Raw genomic sequence first — 21,673 nt, forward strand, 5'->3', positions numbered from 1 at the left:
TTTAAATTTTTTTCTACTGGCCCGGTCGGGCCAGTGGTTCAAATTTTTACTTGCCCCGCCAAAATTTTCACTGGCCCCACAACAAAAAATGAATAAAAGTAAAAGACAAGAAAATGGGCCTATAAAATAAGCATGGTGTTTTCGTTGTCTTTGTTACATTTAACCTTAATAAATAGGGTTATGACACCAAAAGCTACTAGATTAACTCACTTAAATGTTAAACATTGTTATACAAATAAACAGTAAGTAATAAAATAGTAACAAATAATCAAATTACGAGTAATAGCACAAATAAATACAACAGAACAAACAATTGAAATAAGCGGTGCTTTTCAAGTTTTTTGTGTAGGTTTAAACAGGAGATTTTCAGGTACAGAAATTGTAATCTAATATTCAACTATATAGCTATAGATTAAACTTTATAAAAGCTAATCAGTCAAGAGCAGTTACAGATGCATAAAAATGTTTTTAATGTTGAAAATATAAAACGTTAAATACTGTTATTTGAAATTATTAAAAAAATGAAGACACTTTAAATGTGAAATTAAACCTGCCAGTAGGTGGCAGCAAGTCCCTGTTAATGAGCGAGTCATTGAGATTCAACAGATTCATTCAAACGGCTGATTCATTCAGGAAGTGTTGCTCAGAGATGCAAAACTGGACTTTGGAACTATTTTCGTTGGTGAAATAGAGCGAAACAAGCGATTTGGTGTCTAAAATGTAAGTTACTTGATGTTAAGTTCTTGTTCATTAAACTGTACGCTGAATAAAATCAATATCACATTTGTAAACATGCTGATATTTGGAGAAAAACGGTGCTCTGTGTAATATTGTTTAACTATATTAAATGATATAAATATAAAAGATCCCCTTTTAGTCCCCCAAAAGGTGTTCCTAGAACTAAAATCGTTCCAAGTTCCTGCGGTGTAAACACGTCAAAAAGCAGCTACTTCTGCAAATAGTTATAGGAACTATGAAAACGCGTATTGAACCATCAATGATACTAAAGAACCTATATTTTTAAGAGTGTACTAGTGTTGTCAAAAGTACCGACTTTGATACCATACCACTCAACCACGTGCCTGTTACAACAGAAATTTTAAAAATGTGACGCTTTGAGCGCTGTTGAGCAGATTCATAAACACCTCTGATTGGCCATTGTGTTCACACGCTCATCAGATGTGTCTGTGATTGGCTACAATGATCAACACTTCAAAAACATGTTGAAAATAGTCAGCAGTGACGCTCTTCAACGAGCGCTTACACAGATACACACAGGATTGTTTGAAAGCAGACGTCTATCAGCGGACCGGTCAAATGCTACCGCTCCCGTGCTACCGCTCTAAATGCTTCAAACGCTCCCGTGCGTTGATCATGGTAGCCAATGACAGACAGACCACAGATCACAGACATATCTGTTGAGCGAGTGAACACAATGGCCAATCAGGTGTTTACGAATCCACTCAACAGCGCTCAAAGCGTCACATTTTTAAAATTTCAGTATCGACTGGGTATCGTAGTCAGTACTTTTGACAACACTAGAGTGTATTTGTAATAAGCAAACAAGATAGATGTCAATTATACAATGTGACGTTTACAAGTTCTGATCTGGTTCTTGTTTAAAGATACCGTATTGCTTCAGAAGACTTAAAAATATAGTCTACGAGATGTTTTTGTCCCTTTTCCTGGTCACAGGATGTTTTTTTTGTGTGTGTAAAAAACACCCTTCAACATTCTGCAAAACACCTCCATAGAAGAAAGAAAGTACAGGTTTGGAATAAATAACAGAACTTTCACTTTATTTAACGTTTGGATGAAGCAAATGTTTTCGCCTAGCCAACTGTGGTTTTCAATCAATAAATTTGTGACTTAAATTCCCATTTAAAAAAAAAAAAAAAAAAATCAATTTTGATCTCCTTTTGCGTTCTCAATTGATTTCTCAGCACTGATTTCTCATAAACCAAATCACAGTCCCAAATATTCACTGTTTTGCTGGTTTATTTGCTTTAACAATAAAAAAGGCTATTAATTAAACATTTAACATCACGTATACTACGTGGCTGCATCAAATGTTTGAATAAGGCCTTAATGAACCACTCATTAGAATACAAAGTCAAATCTATATCTTCAGGAAACTTCGTTATGACGTATTTCCAAATACAACCTTATGGGATCAGATTGAATTGATGCAAAATGACTGAAACAATCAATTTGAAACACGATTAAAAACGCCACCACAGATCAATACACCTTGATTTCCTATAAGACACTGCAAACTGCAAGACTTTTGTTATTGCAGCTACTGCTGGTTGCTGTTAATATTATTATAGGGTTCTTTCAGACAGTCAACAACCGTACAATGAAAAACACAACAAAAAGCAACAAAGCAAGGACAAAAACCAATCTCCATCGGCAATACAGAACAAGGAAAAACATGTACGTCTTCATGTGACCATTTATTTCTCCGATGACAAGAGCAAAAAATATCAAATATATAAAAGATATGAAATGAAATGACCCATAGTGTTACAGATATACATTGTATGACCTCTGCCCCTTTCATTCTTCACATCTCTCCTTATGTCCAGCTCTCAATGAGTGCATTTGACATGTCCAGAGGCGAGCGTCCTGCTTAATGTTCCACCAGGTTATTTCTCTTTTGCTTTCAATTACAAAGACACAGCAGCAACCCAACTCCTTCTTCAACAAGCCACCACCACACACACACACACACACACACACACATTTCTGTCTCCTGCAGGTTGATATAGATAGATATCCCTCCCCGTTGAGTCTGAATCTACATTAGGTCATTTCAATAAGTGGAGAGGCCTCAAGGCATTGGTCAGGAGCTGGGGTGGAGGCAGGCCTCCATCCGTCTTAGTTTGATTCTGACTCGCTGACATGCAGGCAGACGGATGGAGGTCCGGTGTAGCCAATCTCAGTTGTGTTTGTTATAATACTACATTAAGGGGCCTAATAGAGCATGTCAGGAAATATTGCAAGCATCACAGGAGGCGGAGTGCTTTGTTAAAGTATGTTGTGGATGAAAGGAATCTTTTTGTTGTAAAGAACCTGGGGGAGGGACGTCAGTAATGGCTTCAAGGTGAATGCTGACCTTGGGCGTCTATGGCGGGACACTTCCTTTGGAAAACAGGTGGAGGGTGTGACTTTGGGGGCATGTTTTAGACAAAGGCGTGGCTTCATTTCATACACCAACCACAACTGCATAATGCATGGAAAACTTCCTGCAAAACTTCATGCAAAAAGAGTTAATTAACTGAAAATAAGCATAAGCTGAAGTTAGCTACTAAAATTAAAACTTAAATAAATGAAAAGCACATAACAAAATGACTAAATCACTAAATTGACTAAAATTAAAATTAAACTGAAAATATAAAAATCAAAGAAAAATTTCAAAATAGTAATAAATATTATAAATAAGAAATAAGGTATGAGAGGCTGTGCTGTATCGTGAATAAGTCATGGCTGAAGGGCGTTGTTAACCCCTTCAGCTGTGACTTATTCACGATATAGAACTAGCCTCGAGTACCTTATTGCTTTTATAAAACGGTTACCACACAATACAAATATTAAAGCCAAAAATATGTATCATATGTATTTCCAAATACAACCTTATGGGATCAAATTGAATTGATGCAAAATGACTGAAACAATCAATTTGAAACACGATTAAAAACGCCACCACAGATCAATACACCTTGATTTCCTATAAGACACTGCAAACTGCAAGACTTTTGTTATTGCAGCTACTGCTGGTTGCTGTTAATATTATTATAGGGTTCTTTCAGACAGTCAACAACCGTACAATGAAAAACACAACAAAAAGCAACAAAGCAAGGACAAAAACCAATCTCCATCGGCAATACAGAACAAGGAAAAACTAGGAAAAACTAGCCTCGAGTACCTTATTGCTTTTATAAAACGGTTACCACACAATACAAATATTAAAGCCAAAAATATGTATCATTGCAACTTTCATTAAGTAAACTTTTTCTAAAAGCCTTCCTTCCGCCGGAAAAAATAGTCCCTGACCGTGAACAGCAACAGAAGTTAAATTATTACGCCATTAGATGGCGGCCAAGACTGTCTTTATGAGTGTGTCAGTCAGTAGCGAAGACTTTTACATTAAAAAGACTGAATTGTTTTGAAAACGGAACAAGACGCAACTGACAAATGCTTTGACTAGCGCTGTCAGTCACGGAAAACCCCTTAACTGTTAAAAGGACAAGATAATACGTCGGACATTTAAACAGATTTTTTATTATGAACATAGGACTGACCTGAAGGAAAATGCTAAACCTGAATGCAGGTAATAAACTCAATCACTCAATCTTTTTCTCACAATACTCTTCTACATAATACAGGAAGCTTCAATGAACAATATCAATTGAGAACATACAGTTTACGTTGCTATGAGTGGTTGCTAAGGGTGTTGTGTAGTGATACACAGAACCGTTGGGTGATGCGGTCATAACCGTGTTTTATTGTGAATAAAACACAGTTATTGACCAATCAGAATCAAGGACAGGACGTTTGTTATCACTGCCGTAAAACGTGTTGTAAAGCTTCTTGAGGCAGTAATTTTCGAATTTGTAATGAATTTAGGTCTGTTCCTCATAATCGTATGAAATCACAAGATGTGAATTACACCGCACAAATAAAACTGATTACTTTTGTGAATTTATGTTGCATTTTTGGTGTATTTTATGGTTTGATTGTCAGTCACAGCATAAGACTATACTGAGAAAACACATTTTGTGTGATAAATATGTAATGAAATGATAAATAATGGTTAAACAATGGCAGAAATGTTATTCAATTTAAGGTAATCATTTTAAAGTGAAGTCTTGTTTAATATTATGTAATCCTTCGAAACAAGTTTGCAGCAGAAGTCACAGAACAGAGCGAAATGTTATCATTTCATATTAAGTAGATGAGTAAACTGTGTGTAATAAATGCAACTGAAGACATATTGATATGACAATTGAATACAATAGAATCAAAATATTAATGCCACAATTTTAATACTCATAAATAAGGATTTGTACACATTTGTATGTCTGTAAAGTTGTTCATGCGCAAGTAATTTACATTTTAGTGCTGTCAATATTGTACACTTCAGTGTAAGTAAGTAAATGTACGTGTGGCAAAACCACACTTTCCGTACGTAAAATACTAATGAGTTCAACTTGCAGCAATCAAAATCTATGCAATAGATTTTAAGCTATTTTGTTTGGCATTTACTGTACAGCTGTTTCTGAAGATTACTGAAGAATTCATTTTTCAATGCCGGCCTGTTGTTGTGGTATAATCTGTTTGGAATAAACCTGCCTCTAAATGGCTTATAAAAACAAAGCGATCACTTAACATGCAGCCAGACAGTCTCTTGGCCAAAACAAGCTGCAAACCGGGCCAGACTAAATGTCACAAGTCAAAAAGTTTGGCTACGTGACACTACTGGACTGTTTACAGAGGTGTCGCTCAAAAACACAGCGCTGTCTCGAGGCCAGTAGTAAAATAATAGCATCCCTGCCAGAGCCTGTTGGGATAGGTAGGGTGATGTACACCGGGGGTAATTACAGACAAATGGCAAGATGGTCCCATCAACTCACTCTGAGAGGAGAGAGACAGAGGGGGGACATTAAAACCAACCATTAACAAACAGAAACTGACGTCTGTCCAGAACCTCAGGGCAGCAAAGTATTTGACAGACAGCACAACATTCATTATAATGACAAATTATGAGTAGCAAGTGTCATATGATGTGCCATTAAGTGAGAAAAGCGAAATATTGGAAGTGTCCGAGACACAATCAAGTATCTTTGTTCCTGAGAAAAAGATGGATAGAATAACAATTTCACCCACAATCCTCACCTGACCTTTAACCCAAACCTTTGTTCTTTTTAAGTCTCTGATTTAAATTCGCACGGAAATTGTTCTCAGGCCATTTGCAAGTCAATCAGTCACTCACATGTGCTATTGACACGTCACATCAATAACCTAAGGACCCATATTCACTCTGATCTCAATGCATGCTCCACAATTCATCTTCTCTTGTCTTATGCTTGGTCTTTCACAAAGCACTAAATCTCAAAAGCTGAAGCATTCTTCTAAATCAAATTTTCAAAATCTTTCTCTATGACAACAAGACAATTTACAAAACACATGCGAGATCTGATTCTATGTTAGGGTCAATAACGTGATAGGTCTTTTATTGAATCTAAATTAATTATATTAATATAATTAATAATTATATTTTGCTACATATGAAGGTATTTTAAAGATTCTGAAGTGTCAAAAGGTCATTCGGTTTAACCATCCAAAGGCCAATACAGCCCATTTCATTTGTAATTAAAATATCTTAAAATGTAATAAAATGTAGATATTTTTTATTCTGGCATGATTTTATAACATCATATATCAACATAGTGCAAAATGGTATTAAAATTATGTGTAGAAGTCGTTGCTTTGTTATGAGAAAGAATGTCCGGAAAAATGAATTTCATTGATGTCATTCGGAGCAACCAATATAAAGGGACCATTTTGGATCAAGTCATGCGGTCAATATCATGTGACAGGATGTGACATCATTCAGACACCTGCAAAGGACCACATGGTCATGAAGAAAAGTAACTAACTCTCTCTTAACTATTTGAAAAATTCATGTTTTCACTTGCTCATACGCATATCCTGAAACATCAGGTCATTCGGTACAACCGCTATAAAACAGTGAAAATGTTGTAATATTTTAAAAACTTGTACTAAATATAAAATGTTTGATCGTCCTTTTGCTAGCTAGCTAGCAAGTTAACTAGCTAGCTACCTACATATCAGCCTGTTAGCATTGTTTGAAATTATCGTCATTCGGTATAACCAAAAGAGTCATTCGGTAAAAAAGAAATTTTGGTTAAACCGAATGACTTTTTTGGTGACAAATTTTGTCCATCTTGTAAAAAATGACAAAAGCAGTGTTAATTGATTATAAAAACCACATAATCTCATTGTTAACACTTAATTAATTGTATCTCCATTATGTTTTTTTTACACTTTTAAAAACATTATTCGTCAATGACCCGTTAAAAGCGACAAATCGGATGTACACTAACGTTTAAAATGTTGATTTTTTCATGTTTTTGAACTAATGCTCACCAAAGCTAAAAATGTAAAAAAAATAATAATAATAAAAATAATATTGTGAAACATTATTACGATTCAAAATAACAGTTTTCTATTTGAATTTAATATATTTTAAAATGTACTTTTTTGCAAAGCTGAATTTTCAGCATCATTACTCCAGTCTTCAGTGTCACATGATCCTTTTTCAGGATTCTTTAATGAATAGAAAGTTCAAAAGAACAGCATTTAATTATAATTGAATAATAATTTACAAGTTAATGAAGTACTTCAATGTGTTACTAATACTGCTGTACCCAACAGCTAAATAATGTTCTCTTCTGACTGACGGTTGTGCTTTAAATATTGCTGACCTTGAAGAAAGGGTGCATTGACTGGTTTGAATTTGATGGATGACTTACCGGTTTGCACCTGTCACATCAAACTCTATTGTCTCAAATAAAAGTGTGATTCACTGCCGTGGCCGTGTTAGCATGTGACTGCGCATGTGTGTCTTGAAGAGTTTTGGCTGAGAGCTGAAGCATCACTGTAAGTCTAATTTTAAAAACGCCAGCCTGGCAACATGCAACCTAACTGAGTTTTGATAAGATTTGGGAGCAGAAATTTACATGGAGATCCAATTGGCAGCCAGAACCTGAACTGAGTCATTGGTGAACAGTAAGTGGTATCCAACCAAAACATGCAAGTGAGTAATAAAGATGCAAGTGTCCATAAAACCCAGTATGCAATGTTTGAAGGCTTTGTAGAAACCAGTTGCCATGCCAACAAACTGGAAAAATCACAGAACTAGACCGCTATGTCATTTGCACTACAAACTGGCACATTGACTAACAGAAGTGTCTCCTCAAACTGGCAGCGAGGCTAGTTAGGATTTAGGAACAGTGTTTGTCATTATAATTCGGAGTTAATGTTCGGTGCATTGCTATTATGACAGTTGATTGTTATTGCGGCAGTTAGGACATTCATGAGCGCCAGTTGGCAGAGCTATTGTGTATTCGTTGCGTTTTCCATTAATTATAAGAACGGCAAAGTTGATAAGCAAATATTTACTCTAAGCCAAAGATAAAAAGTCTGGCATACAAAAATGTCATGGGCATAAATTTGGGTATGGATGGCTGGAAATTATGGAACTGCTGATAATAACCTACTGATATTACTGGTATACCTGTATAAATCAATATTTCTATCAATCAAAGTTGTGGCTGAATATAATTGTAGTATATGTCTGTCATGTACGTTAACAGTCAGTTGGAATCGGGCTTGTGCAAAATTCAAATTAAACAACTGGTCACCGTTCGATTCATGAATTTAATTGGCCACACCCCACAGGAAGTTGTACTGGAATGACAGGAATCAATCAATCAACCAATCGACCAATCAATCAACCAATTGACCAATCAATAAATCAATCAATCAATCAACCAATCAACCAATCAACCATCCATCCATCCATCCATCCATCCATCCATCATTTCTGTCTACGTGAGGCCATTTTAAAGTTTCAAACATGCTTTCATCAAGCCCATATTAAAAGTTTGTTTTGACTAACTTTGTTTTTCTAGTTAAAAATTACTGTTGAATTTCCATTCTTTTTAATTCTGCATCTTTACATTTAAACACAGTTCTGCTATCTCAGCTCAGATTCATGAACTGAATTGGAATTTAAAAGGCATTCTCAATTCAACTCTGAATGCAATCCCTGATAGAAATGCTGTATAGCCTTGTTGTGGCGTGAAGCACGAACCGCTGCAGACGGCGCACACATGCACAAAGGAGTTTGCCCTCAATGTGTTCTCAGAAATGACACAGCAGCACAAACAACATGTAAGCTGTTCTGCAAGAAGTGGCAATGAGAAAAATCCTTTTTTGTCAAACTATGTTTGTGCTATGAATATGAACTTCACCATTAACCCTTTGACGCGTACGATCACACCGGTGTGATCAGTCTAGGCTTGGCCCTGGAGCATAACGGTGTGATTAGAACGTTCAGTGCATCACGTGATCAATGCTAAATTCAAATGTGCTCTTGCGCTTTGGCTGGCGTTGAGCCAGAGACAGACACACTCAGCGCTTTTCATATATCACAAATATGAAGTGTTCTTAACCACATAATGTTTATTTTAGGTTTCAGATATTTAAATACACATAAGTACTAACAAAACAATACATTTACAGTTTGTAAAATACACTGATGTCTATGGAAGCAGCAATAATAATACTTTCCATTATAATTAGACAACATTTTTTATTCATATCAGATACACATTGTGTAAGTAACTTTAAAGTTTGTTCTCCCAGTTCACCGGTCACTTACTTTCATGTATTTTGGGAGAAGTGGATGAATTCACGTGTTGTAAATCCAACAGATGCAATTCTCTGAACTGAGGTGTAAACTAACATGGCGGCACCCATCGCGCATATAGCTCAACTAACGCGATCATTATAAAGATGTTTAAACAACAAAACACATCCACTTGCACATATTTTACAATCGGAATATTATATATTTCATGCTATAGTTAACAAGTTTGTGAATATTTTGAATAGGGATGCACCGATATGATTTTTTGGGGTCGATACCGATATTAACAAACAATTATTGGCTGATACCGATATTTGTCACTTCCTCTCTTATTTGAAATGTTGTCATCAAAACATATTTTGATCATGTTTTAAATAAGCAAAGTTCAAAAACACCTGCATTAAAATATACTAGCAGGTTTATTGCTGCATCATCAAATAATTTCTAATGAACATTGATTGGATCCATTTAACATTCAGCAAGCCTACATAAAAACAACAGAACAAAGATACATATGAAATAAACAGTGCTTTTTAGGTAGGTTTAATAGTTTTCAGAAATAAAGTAAACAAATGTAAAAAAAAAAAAAAAAAAAAAAAACCTGCATATTCTTCACTGTATAAATTATATACATATTAATCCTTCTTTATTGTAACAGACTTTATTGTGATTAATCTTCTAATTTGTTTTTGTGTACATTTTAATATTTTTTGTAAGTTTAAATATGTATTAGATCTGCACTATCTCCTTTACTAAGGCGGGACTCTTATTTTGACGGGTGTTCTCGTCTACGGTCTGAGGAGAGCGCGCTCTTCAGAGAGTTATTTTGCAGATTTAAAGTTTGTCCGTTTATTAAGCATCCCCCGAAAAGGCATAAAAATCTGTATGTATTTGTTAACTGTTAGTTGTAATAAGTGTTTTGAGTAATTCGCTGTGTGTTGATGATAATGCAACGGAGAGAGTTTAATGCGCACCTCTTGTGCTCTGTAATGTTTAGCTTTTGTGGTGATTTGTTTGGAGTGAAAACGGACGCAATAATCCTAATAAAACATCAGTAAAGGTTTGGTCATCATTCGGATGGGGTCTGCTACACTTATGAAAGTTACAGAAGTTATTTAGTCAAGAATAGTGTGTGATTTTTTGTTATTTGATTAATATTAAAGCGCAGACAGCAGCGCTAGGATTACGCAACAGTCATTATACAGCTCAGTGCCTTCACGCAGTTAATTAATAAACCATCGGTTTGTTATATCGGCCTTTTTCCTCCTACAGCCGATATGCCGATGGTTGTAAATTGAGCAAAAATCGGCCGATACATCGGTGCATCCCTAATTTTGAATAAAAAAAGGAAAAATGAAATAAAAGCAGACCATCAGTCATACCGTGCTATTGTGGCTGCGGTGTGTCACATGATAAACAATGACGCGTCACCATAGAATCAATAAAGTTCTAAATAACGGTTGCCTTGAAAAACTCACATTGGAGGGTCAGCCAGAATATTTTAAACTTAAGTGTGAAAGGGTTAATTTACAAAAATGGGTAAAAAAAATCCTCCTCATCATAAGCAAAGTATTTATTTAATAAAGCTCCAAAAACAGCTCATTTTGATATTGGGTGACCTGTGACATCACATGGACACATAGGCTACATTTGCACATGACTGCCTCCAGAGCAAGACATCAACAAAAAGTTTTACATCATCGCAACATAGGCGCCGTCCACTGGCATCCAGTCGCTTAACGGCTGACATTTGCCTACACCGGATATGTCGCGTTAAAACCCATTATAATCACTGACGCTGTCTACACTGGATACAGTATACAGATGCTCATTCACTTTCTGACATAATCCACACGCTTGAGTCTGCCGACAACAGGACAAATGGAAGAGCGAAAGAACGTTTGCTTGTTTAAACAGCTCTATTGCATCTCTGTACAGACTTCAGAAGAATCCCAGCATTGGAAAAAAGCTGATAGTTTATTTTAATGGCATCCTGGATTGTGTCAGAGGATTATGTTTGTTCGGAGCATTTTGTTTTGTTAGCAAGGCACAGTATAATGGAGAGTTAAAGAAACTTTGCAGTCAACTGTATTGAATCTGACAATGTTTTAAAAACCCTTACTCACGTGCAATAGCGAGTGGCCGTTGATACTGTTACGTATGCAATGACGATAGCCAATCATAACAGTGGCCGTTTACTGACAAGCCTTAAAGGAGCCGCCCCTTAAAAACTGATTATCTCAGACAGAGGGTCAGAATGAAGGTTGAAAATAATAATTTTTCCGCATATATATTTGCTTTCTGGGGCAAAAAAAAAAAACGTTATTAACATTATAAGTGAGGAACTCACTCAAGGAACATATTAAAATAATAAAACAAACATGTCATGACCCCTTTAAAACTACTCTAATTTTACAGAAAGAGCAAAAAAACAGTTGAGAAAACTATAGAAATTTGCAATTATAAGCACATTCACAACATTAAACATCATCATTCACAACTAATCCGTAACTGCACCGTTCACTGTACCAAAACTGCATTACAATAATCTCCATTTTTATGGTAAAACTGACATTTTTAATGCCTGACAGAATGAGAGACGTCAGAGTGGCTTCTTTCAATCTGTGCCTGACTGTAGAAAGAGAAAAGCACCTACTGAAGTGACCCCCTGAAAAGACCCCCTCTTTTCCCACCTGCCTCCCCCTCCAGAGACTGACATGAGAAGCGCTGGCTGTACTTCACATGGGCCACAGGAAAGTCCTGACTTAAAAAGCACATTTAAGAACCAGTGAAGATGAAAAACACCCCAATTACCTCCCTAACCCCCCGCTGAGCCCCAAGCTGTTTTATGACATTAAAACCTGCTAAATTATGAAACACCACACGGCTGAGGATACAAATGAAAAAACGGGGACTTCTTTTTCGGAATCGTTAGTGTTTGTAGGGTGTCCGCTGATGCTGTTATGATATTCACAATGCTTAGTGTGATGACTTTGCAGTCACATCCCTCACAGTGATGCTGTAGGCTCGCCAAAGGCTACAATAATACGAAGATATGTCAGCAGATAATGACGAAGATATGTCAGCCTAGAGAATTCAAACGATATGTGTTGGAGATCGTTTATGAACTATTACAGACATAATGAGCATTTGTTAAATTAATTCCTGAATTAATTAATTATTCATTTGTGTATATTTCCAACTAATTGCATTGCATTTCATAATGTGACATTCAAAAATGTTAATTTCTACGATGGTTAGCATTGAGGTAAAGGAATAATTCACCCAATAATTACAATTCTGTCATTATTTATTTCCCCAAAGTCATTCCAAACATGTAAGCTGCTATTTTTCATTGTATAGAAAGCTCTTTTCTATACAATAACAGTTCATAGTGACTGTCTGCCAAAATGTACATTAATGCAATGGGCTTTCAACGTATGCATTTTATATACATTTACTGGGAATCGAAACCCATGACTTTGCTTAAAAAGCTCAAAAAAGGAGAAAATAATCCAAAAATGCACCATAGAAGTGGGTCATATGACTAAAGTCCAAGTCTTTTGGTTTCAAATAATAGCTTTCTGTGATTTAAATCTCTATTTTCTCATGATGTTCCTCTCCGCCAAAGCTCTGAAATGGACTACAAATGTAATAAGAGCTGTTTGACTTTATTAATGTTAATCATCATTGGTTCTCATGTGTCTCGTGACCAGACATCATTACACTGTAAAAAGTAATACGCTATATCTACTCTATCTGCAAAATTTTGGCAACAGATTGCAAGCAACATTATTAATTAAATTCAACAATAGAATTGAGTTAAAATAATCAAATGAATTGCTTAAATGTCAACCATTTCAAATTTAAGTGAAATTTAAACAAAAATATCTGAATAACAGACAGACGTCAAAGATGAATTAAGAACTTTATTTTTTATTTATAGCATTGAAGACACCTGATGATAACGAGCAGAATTACTGAAGGAAAGAGAAACAAGAATTAACAGAGATTTAAATGTTGATTTTATTGAAAGTATCACCATAATGGTGATCAGTGTTTCATTTAGTTGGACAGTTTGACTCTTTGCTTTTTATGTCAGTTTGTGGTTTTCGTAATGGTGTTTGCTAATTTTACACATTTTAAATGGTTGACTTTTAAGTAATTAATTTGATTTATTCTAACTCAATTCTTATATGTTGAATTTAATTAATAATATTGTGTGTAATCTGTTGCTACAATTTTATTAAGTAGATAGAGCGTATTACTTTTTACAGTGTAATAAACTCTACTTAAGTCAGGAATTGCAGAGAAAAAATGCTTTATAATTTTTTTTAGCCTTCTCTATGCATTCTCTATGAACCATCTGGATGGAAAAGATCTACACTATCATTCAAAAGTTTGGGATCAGTAAGATTTGTTTTTAAAGAAATTGTTTATTCAGCAAGGATGCATTAAATTGGTCAAAATGCCAGTTATATTTCAAATAAAATGCTGTTCTTTTGAACTTTTTATTCATCAAAAATTATTATTATTAAATTACATTATTATGGTTTCCACAAAAAAATATTAAAGACACCCTGTGGTGAAAATCAAGTTTTTAATGTTGTTTATATGTCTATGTGGTGTTTTTAATATTTTTTAAGACAAACCATGTGTGAATGCATAAGTCAACACCATTGCTGAGTATTTTCTCTTTAAATCTCCAGTGAACCAAAGACGTTTCAGAAATGTGGTTTGAAATCGCTGGTGTTTCTGGCGTCACAAACTACCTTGTTTAGCATATTATTAACTGACCGCGCAAGGGAGTATAGTTTTCTGTTGATATAAAAAACCGGGTAGATTTAGCAATATAGATGGTGTATTACGATGCTATGGATATGATGAACTATATGCCTTTCTCCACTGACGTTCTAAGTTGTTCAAAGCATTTCTAAGGATACTGATTGTTAGAAGACAGCTGTCTGACTCTGAGATGAAGAACGGGAACATGGTTTGTGTAACATTAGCAACACATTATTAGCTGTTTGATAACGTAGCAAAAGCAAAAAGCTAATCATATTAATTACCATTATTATGTTTCCAACATTGTAAAAATCGATACCACTGTGCAGCGTTTACCTCAGTAAGTTGACCGAGTGGATCTCTGAGCTTGTGCGAGTGAGTGGAGGTGGGAGTAATTAGCATATTCAAGCTATTTTAAAGGCATGAAGAAATTTTTTTCACAGGAAAAAGTGTTTAAATATGTAATTTTGGTGATCAAAGATGTATTTTAAGGGATAAAATTATTGACTACAGGGGGACTTTAAGAAGCACAACTTTTTTCAACATTGATAATGATAAGAATTGTTTCTTGATCATCAAATCAGCGTATTAAAATGATTTCTGGTGAAGTAGTTAGGTTCAGGGACAGCAAATTCTGCCTAAAGTAGGAGAATGTGTAGTCATGTATTATTTAACTATTTAACTACCTGGCCATTTCTCTCAGTGAACATTCTGAGGTAACATTGTGTTTGCTTGTTTAAGGTCTTGTGGCTCTTCTCTTCGTCAGGGTGAGGGCTACGATCTGTCAGGTCTTCCCACCAGATTACACACTTACACAAGGGTCACGGAACCAGGTCTCTGACATCTGTCACACACACAGGGCTTCCTGCGGACAGCACTACAAGACAGGAAACAATTCAAGCAAACCTACCCAGAGGACATCTGATCACATCCACATGTGCAACAAATAATCCATCTTCACAATTCCCCAAAGACAGAAAGCGAGTGAAGAGCAGAGAGAGAGAGAGAGAGATTTATTAACAGCCATAGGCTATTCAGGTCTGCAGTTGTTCAACGATAAGTCCGCTGATAACCAGTCATTTCCTGAGAACAGACCATACAGTGCGCACCACTTTTGTGGAACTGCAAAATTTCCATTTCCAATTCTACATCCTTAGACACTGTACGATATTTAACCCCCACGGTCCAGGGCCAGACCATATCAGCACGTCCCCATTGGCTGCAGCACGCAGGCTAAAATCCAATTTCAGTGATAAGCTTCAGATTTGCCGTGAGGGCTGGAGTTGCGTTCCTCTCTGGATTGCACGCGTTTATCCAAGAAAAGGGCAACAGAAATGGATCGGAAGTGGCAAGGGGCATGGAGGCCGTGTGGGTGTGGATGCAAGCGCAGACAGGTGTTGAATCATGATACAATTCATGTTCACACTCCTTCGCTTAAAAACCACATCTTGCTTTTCACCCCCTGATCCCCAAACCAGCTACTTATGGCAATAAACCACATTCTATGGACGTGAGATTAACGTAAAATTGGCAGTTTTCATCCATCAGAGATTAATTTTGTTTTGTGCAAAGAATATGTGTATGCAATGACTAAATTGTTTCTTTATAGAAAAACAAAGTTGAAGGCATACAATTATCTATAATTAGTCACTTTTTCACATGAAATGCAAAAAATTGCAGTAAAATGGCCTGAATACCTTTTCCAATACCACATGCAACAACATTTTTGTGCTTTTTATGTGTATTGCTACCATAAACACATCTACATGTGATATAATTTGCCCGAAATTAACTTCAAAATCTGCATCCACTTGGTTTTTCACTTGAACATCTGTCCAATTTGACTTTTCACAATAAAGACGATTCTGATTTTTGACTCCTGTGTCACAAGCTTACGAGTAAATGGCGTGGAATAATTGTGTTAGCTTCCTCAAAACATTGTAATTTGGACACACGTCTTACATCAGAACGTTTTCATCTGTTTCAACCTTTATGATCATACATAGAATCAATACAGAACTTTTTCAGCAATGTTACAACTTCTTTGGCTATCAAATAAGCTTAAATCAACATGTCCTTAAAAAGGTCCATGATGCTACATGTGACCATTTCAACATTAGGTTCTGTTTATATAGTGGTTGACTGATAGTTCAGCCATGAAACTCTATTCGCATTCTGATTGGTTGTTTTAATGTAAATTCTACAGCTAATTGATTACAATCACATCCAAATCAAGTGTGCCGCACAAGTCCTGAAAAGTGAAGCCAAAATGTTTCAATCGCCCCCAGGTGGCTGGATGCAGTATAGCTCATAAACCCCGCCCTCTCCATGTAAGCGAATGGGACGTGAGACAAACTAAACAATCAAATTACACTTCAAATAATTTTTTTCCAAAGATGGTTTCTGTCATTTTAGGTAGTATTTATCACGCTGATGTAAATTCAAGTGTTCGTTTTTTTAAATAAGTTTGGGTTTAATTTCAATAACTGTTTATTTCACACCAACATAATGAGCTGTTCTGCAGTAAGCTGTACTAACTGATTCTGCGGGAGTGTATGTGGGGTCCTGATACCGCAGATCCACTTCATGCTCACTACTGACTCGGGTTCCAAGATGTCAGCGCCATATTTGGACACTGGCGGCTTCACTTTTCTACAATGGTAGAGAGTGAAGGTGCGTCATCCATCTTTTTAAAAGTCTATGATCCCAATGAAAACGCTAACTCTGCTTGTTATGTAAATTCTTATTCTAGCCCTCCGCCTCCCCAGCACCACCTGCCTAGATTTGCTACAGGGGGTAGCAGCTGCATTTTTCATTCATTTTTTGTTCTGAGTATATAGCAGAAACAAGTCGCACTTTCTCTGCAGCAGCAGCATAGCTCTAGTCCACCAAGACTAAACCTATATGTACATTCCATTTACATTAATAAAATGTTTTATAAACTATCCCGAGAGTTGTCATGACTGAAATGCAGTTTTCAATGGCCAATAGTGATCATGACAGCAGGGCATTCAAAAGTTTGTCAGCTTTTAAAAGAATTTAATACTTTTATTCTGCAAAGATACATTCAATTTATGTAAAGTTACAGACTTTTGTAAAGACTTTTACACTGTTACAAAAATGTATGCATTTTGTATGCATTTTAAAGGCTGTTCTTTTGAATTTTCTATTAATTAAAGAAACAAAGAAAAGTATTATGGTTTCCACAAAATAGCAGCACAATTGTTTTCAACATTGATAATAATCAGAAATATTTCTTGAGCAGCAAATCAGCATATTAGAATGATTTCTGATGTGACATTGAAACCTGGACTAGTGAAGTTAAAAATACAGCTTTGATCACAAGAATAAATTACACTTTAAAATATATTACAATAAAAAACAGTTCTTTTGATTTGTAATAATATTTCACAAAATTATTGTTCTGCTGTATTAAAAAATGCAGCCTTGGTGAGCACAAGAAAAAATATTATAGGTCAAAATAAAATTCAATGATAGCTTGTACAGAAACTTGCTGAATTAACTTATTTTACACAACATTTACTCAAAATGCATTAAAAATAATCTCAAAGTATTTGCCAAAATATTTGGAAAAATGGCATTAAATTTACACCAGAGTGGCTATTGCATATACTGTCGCCTTAAGATTTATCTAGAATTAAAAGACCTATAGATGAAATCGTTCAATTATAAGGGTGTGTCCACATCCTTTTGGCCACGTAGTGTATGTCAGATTACAAAATTATATTTCCAAACACCACCAGCCAAGCAAAGTCTGTTCCGTCACGCATTTCCTGTCAGACCTCCTGCGGACTTGCACACAGTAGAAAGAGAAAAAATGAGATGGAAGAAAAGATGGTAATCTAGCGACTTTGGCTCTGGTCCAGAACTGTCTATCGAGCAACACTGTCTAGAAACTGGCATGCCAGCGAAGAACCCACTGAGGTGAATCACATGACATTATGGAGGTCACGCATGGGTCCAGCCACCTAAAGAGCCCAGATACAAGCAAGAAATAGAGTATTTTACAGACCACTGGTCCACCTGCTTCCTTCAAAACCCTCAAATTCAGTTTTAATCGAAACCCATGAGTAATACAATTCATAGGACTTAAAAATAGTCACACTTGGGCTGCCAAAGGACCCCTAGAGAGGCACCAACAAAAAAGGGCACCAAAAAGTACTTTATCATAAAATGAAGAGTGTGCTGGAACGCTGAATTTTAAATTACAGCACCTGGCTGGATAACAACGCTAAATGAGATCAAATTGACAGCCCAAATACCTTGGAGACCATATGTCTTGCATGGTTCACACACATGCAAATGTCATGAGAGGCTTTACAATCACTTTGGTGGCATCTGTTCCATTTTTTTTTTTTTTTTCTGAAAGCACAAATTGTTTCATACTTTTACAAAGAAAATGAATGTTGATCTTTGATGAAGATGCCTTTCATTCACTGTGATTAGAAAACACTCTCAAAAGGCAAAGCTCAACGTCTTCTCACCATCGATTTTAATTGAGGCTTGATTAAATATACAATGAACTGTATAGGGTCACGCTTTTTGTAATTTGAAATATTTTCAGCTTTATTGAAAAACCACAATGGGTTGATTTCTCTTGGGCATAGCTCAGCACAGTACAAAAGACTATATTACAATCACTGGATTAAACAAACGCGGCACGTTGAGAGAGATGATTAATTCATGGAGGTATTCTCCATTTCATACATTTATGAAGGACGTTACCCGTTAAAAATACATTTATGTATTCCGAGCACACCTGGCTGTTCTTTGAAACTTTCAGCAGGGGACAGCTCTCACTTCCACACAATGAGGACTGTTTGCATGCTCTGTCTGGGCTTTTACAGACCCCAAGCCCATTTTAATAGCTCAAAAATAGGTTGATGTATCAGATTGCTACCTTGTAATTTGATAGGAACTGATTATAAACAAGATTTTAACCTCAAATCAGGCTTTAAAAGATTGAACAATTCTCTGAATGAGTTAAACTCATGCATGCTTTCAGCACCAGAGTCAGCTCCCAATTTCATGGGCTCAAGATCCGAGTGCAAATAGCTTTAAAAAATCTAAATATGTATATATCAGGTTAACACTCCTAACTGTATAATAACTGCCAATTAAAAAAAAAAAAAAAAAAACCCATGTTAAATATTTTTATCATGGTTGGTGTCAAAGAGATGGATTAAAATGTATTAAAGCCCAAACAACAAGATATTTATACATAACAGTCACTATTCTGAAAAGTGCATGCCTAATTTGTGGTGAAAAAAGTGGGCTAAAGCTTCAATAATATCTGTCTCTTGGGGTTTAATTGGTCTTTAGAGGAAAAGATGTGAAAAATTACAGAACCTGAGGGTCAAACGGCTGATCGCCAATAAGCTGTGTGATTGTACGCTGTTTCAGCAGTCCACCGTTCTGCTCAATGCAAGTCTAAGCAAAATTCTGATCTCAGGGCCAAAGAGTCTGTCGTTCACTTTAACTGCAGATGCAATAAGACTTTCAAATGGAATCACAACTGTTTCTGAGTATATCACATGTTACTTGATCATATTATTGCATGCAAAATTACACTTTACTTTCGATTCAATTAACTTGTACATAGAACTGTCTTGAATGCAGCATGAAACCATCAGCATCCTTCTTAAGGCTGATATATATATATATATACACTTTAAATACACATTACAGCACTTCACAAGCTTCTATAAAATATTATTTTCCGCTCAGAATGTCTGTCTGATGCATGCAATACATGGCCAATAGAAAGTTCGTCCATTCACAAAGCCCTTTAGGCTGAATTGGACAAATTGCATTAAACTTCTTTTGAAAAAGATCAGATCCGAACACCTAAAATACAAGACATTCTGCTGGTTGACTGAGAGGCTTCAATGCACAAAGCTTTAAAACGCAATAATGAAATATAGAATATCTTACCCACTTTCCTGATCACAGACGATGCTTGATAATTCCAAGAACAGAAGTGCAACTACTCTTCCATCTCTCCAATGAGCCGTGCGTAACTTTCCAAGGGATGGTCAGCACTTGGAATTTAGATGCGCTGGGAAACAAGGTGAGCTCTAGTTTATGGCAGTTCAGCCACACAGGAAAGAAGAGCGAGACGAGCACCGGAGTGTGCCGGTGGATAGTGTCTTTTTGCCGCGCTCTCACGCGCTGCTGATGAGGTGCGTGTGCGGTAAAGCAGATCTGTCCACGCGCTGTCACTGCGCTCTGCCTCCCCGGGTCCTAAAGCTGAACCGCAGCGCCACTGAACTTTGAGTTATTGCACTACGAGCATTGCATTATTCATCCTTCCACCGTTTTTATAATTAATTTGCCTGAATGTACAAGAACAATCAAACTGTTTTATAAATAAGTCCAGTGACAGGTTCGGTTATAAATTCTAATCTCGAAGCTGTAAAACAACCACAAAAAGGATAGTTCGGATTTTAACACACCAATATAATCAAAATAAGAGTTTTTGGTTCATGTCTCGCAGCTTTGAGGAAATATGCGAGTGTAGGCCTATGCCAAATAGTTGACAAAAGTAATTTTTAGCAGATATAAGCATTTTAAACGCAGTCTCACTCTCAAGGGAAAACAAGAATACTGATGACTCATCTTGCACTAGACGGATATGTGTCCAATCAAACGTTCCGCTCCAGCTTATATGATGTTGTTTACAAACTAACGCCGTGTGCCTGCTGCCTTCACGTGCTCTCGGAATTATCGTAGCCTAAATATAAGTTTCTTAGGTAAAAATTGCACATGAACGCCCTCCCATTTCGAAACTTGAATGCGATGAGCTCGTAATCACAACTTCAGAAGTGGGAATTATCAAATTTCCGATAGCACTTGAAGGCAGATTTACATCCGGGTAATTCCTCTTTTTACGCTGCGACAAAGGTAAGGCCAAGACCATCGATTATTTACAAGTAGCCTACACAGTTTCATCAGTACCATAAACGACGAACAGTTCGGCTAATAAATTAAATGACACAATAGATGGATTGTTTATTCTGATTATGAATAACATGGAACAGTTTATTGAACATTGAACATGTACTGTCTAGCGATAATGTGTTTTTGCTGAAGTTAAAGTTATTTTCATTCATTCATTCATTTTTTTGTTTGTTTGTGTGTTTGACCTCGTAATCCATGGATTGAAGTTGTAATTTTCCCCCCAAAAGATTCTGATTCAATGACTTTCAGAGCCATTGTAAAATAGCTAAAATTGGCACATAACCTCATGTCAGTTGAATTTGATAGAAGTTGCTACATTTCTTGGCAACCATAAACACCCTATACAGTTATTCTAATATTTTTGTCAATAATATGTCAGTATTTATTGAAAATTGGTGTCTTTTATCATATTGCTGTTGTTGTCGTATTATAAAAGCAATAAACTTG

At 36.0% G+C, this 21,673-nt stretch overlaps 1 protein-coding gene across 3 annotated transcripts in view; it reads right to left on the bottom strand.

Moving 5' to 3' along the window:
- The window catches only part of robo1 (roundabout, axon guidance receptor, homolog 1 (Drosophila)), a 341,340-nt gene extending 320,906 nt beyond the window's left edge, over window positions 1-20,434 (bottom strand). For 2 of the 3 annotated variants that reach the window (XM_051861497.1, XM_051861494.1), the window contains exon 1: window positions 20,201-20,432. The gene's annotated coding sequence lies outside the window, so the exon portion shown is untranslated. Of the gene's footprint in view, window positions 1-20,200 lie in introns of all 3 variants that reach the window. The other variant, XM_051861495.1, reaches the window with a different exon arrangement.
- Between the last annotated feature and the right edge of the window lie 1,239 nt (window positions 20,435-21,673).

This window comes from Ctenopharyngodon idella, chromosome 15, assembly GCF_019924925.1.
Source record: "Ctenopharyngodon idella isolate HZGC_01 chromosome 15, HZGC01, whole genome shotgun sequence".
NCBI lineage: Eukaryota > Metazoa > Chordata > Actinopteri > Cypriniformes > Xenocyprididae > Ctenopharyngodon > Ctenopharyngodon idella.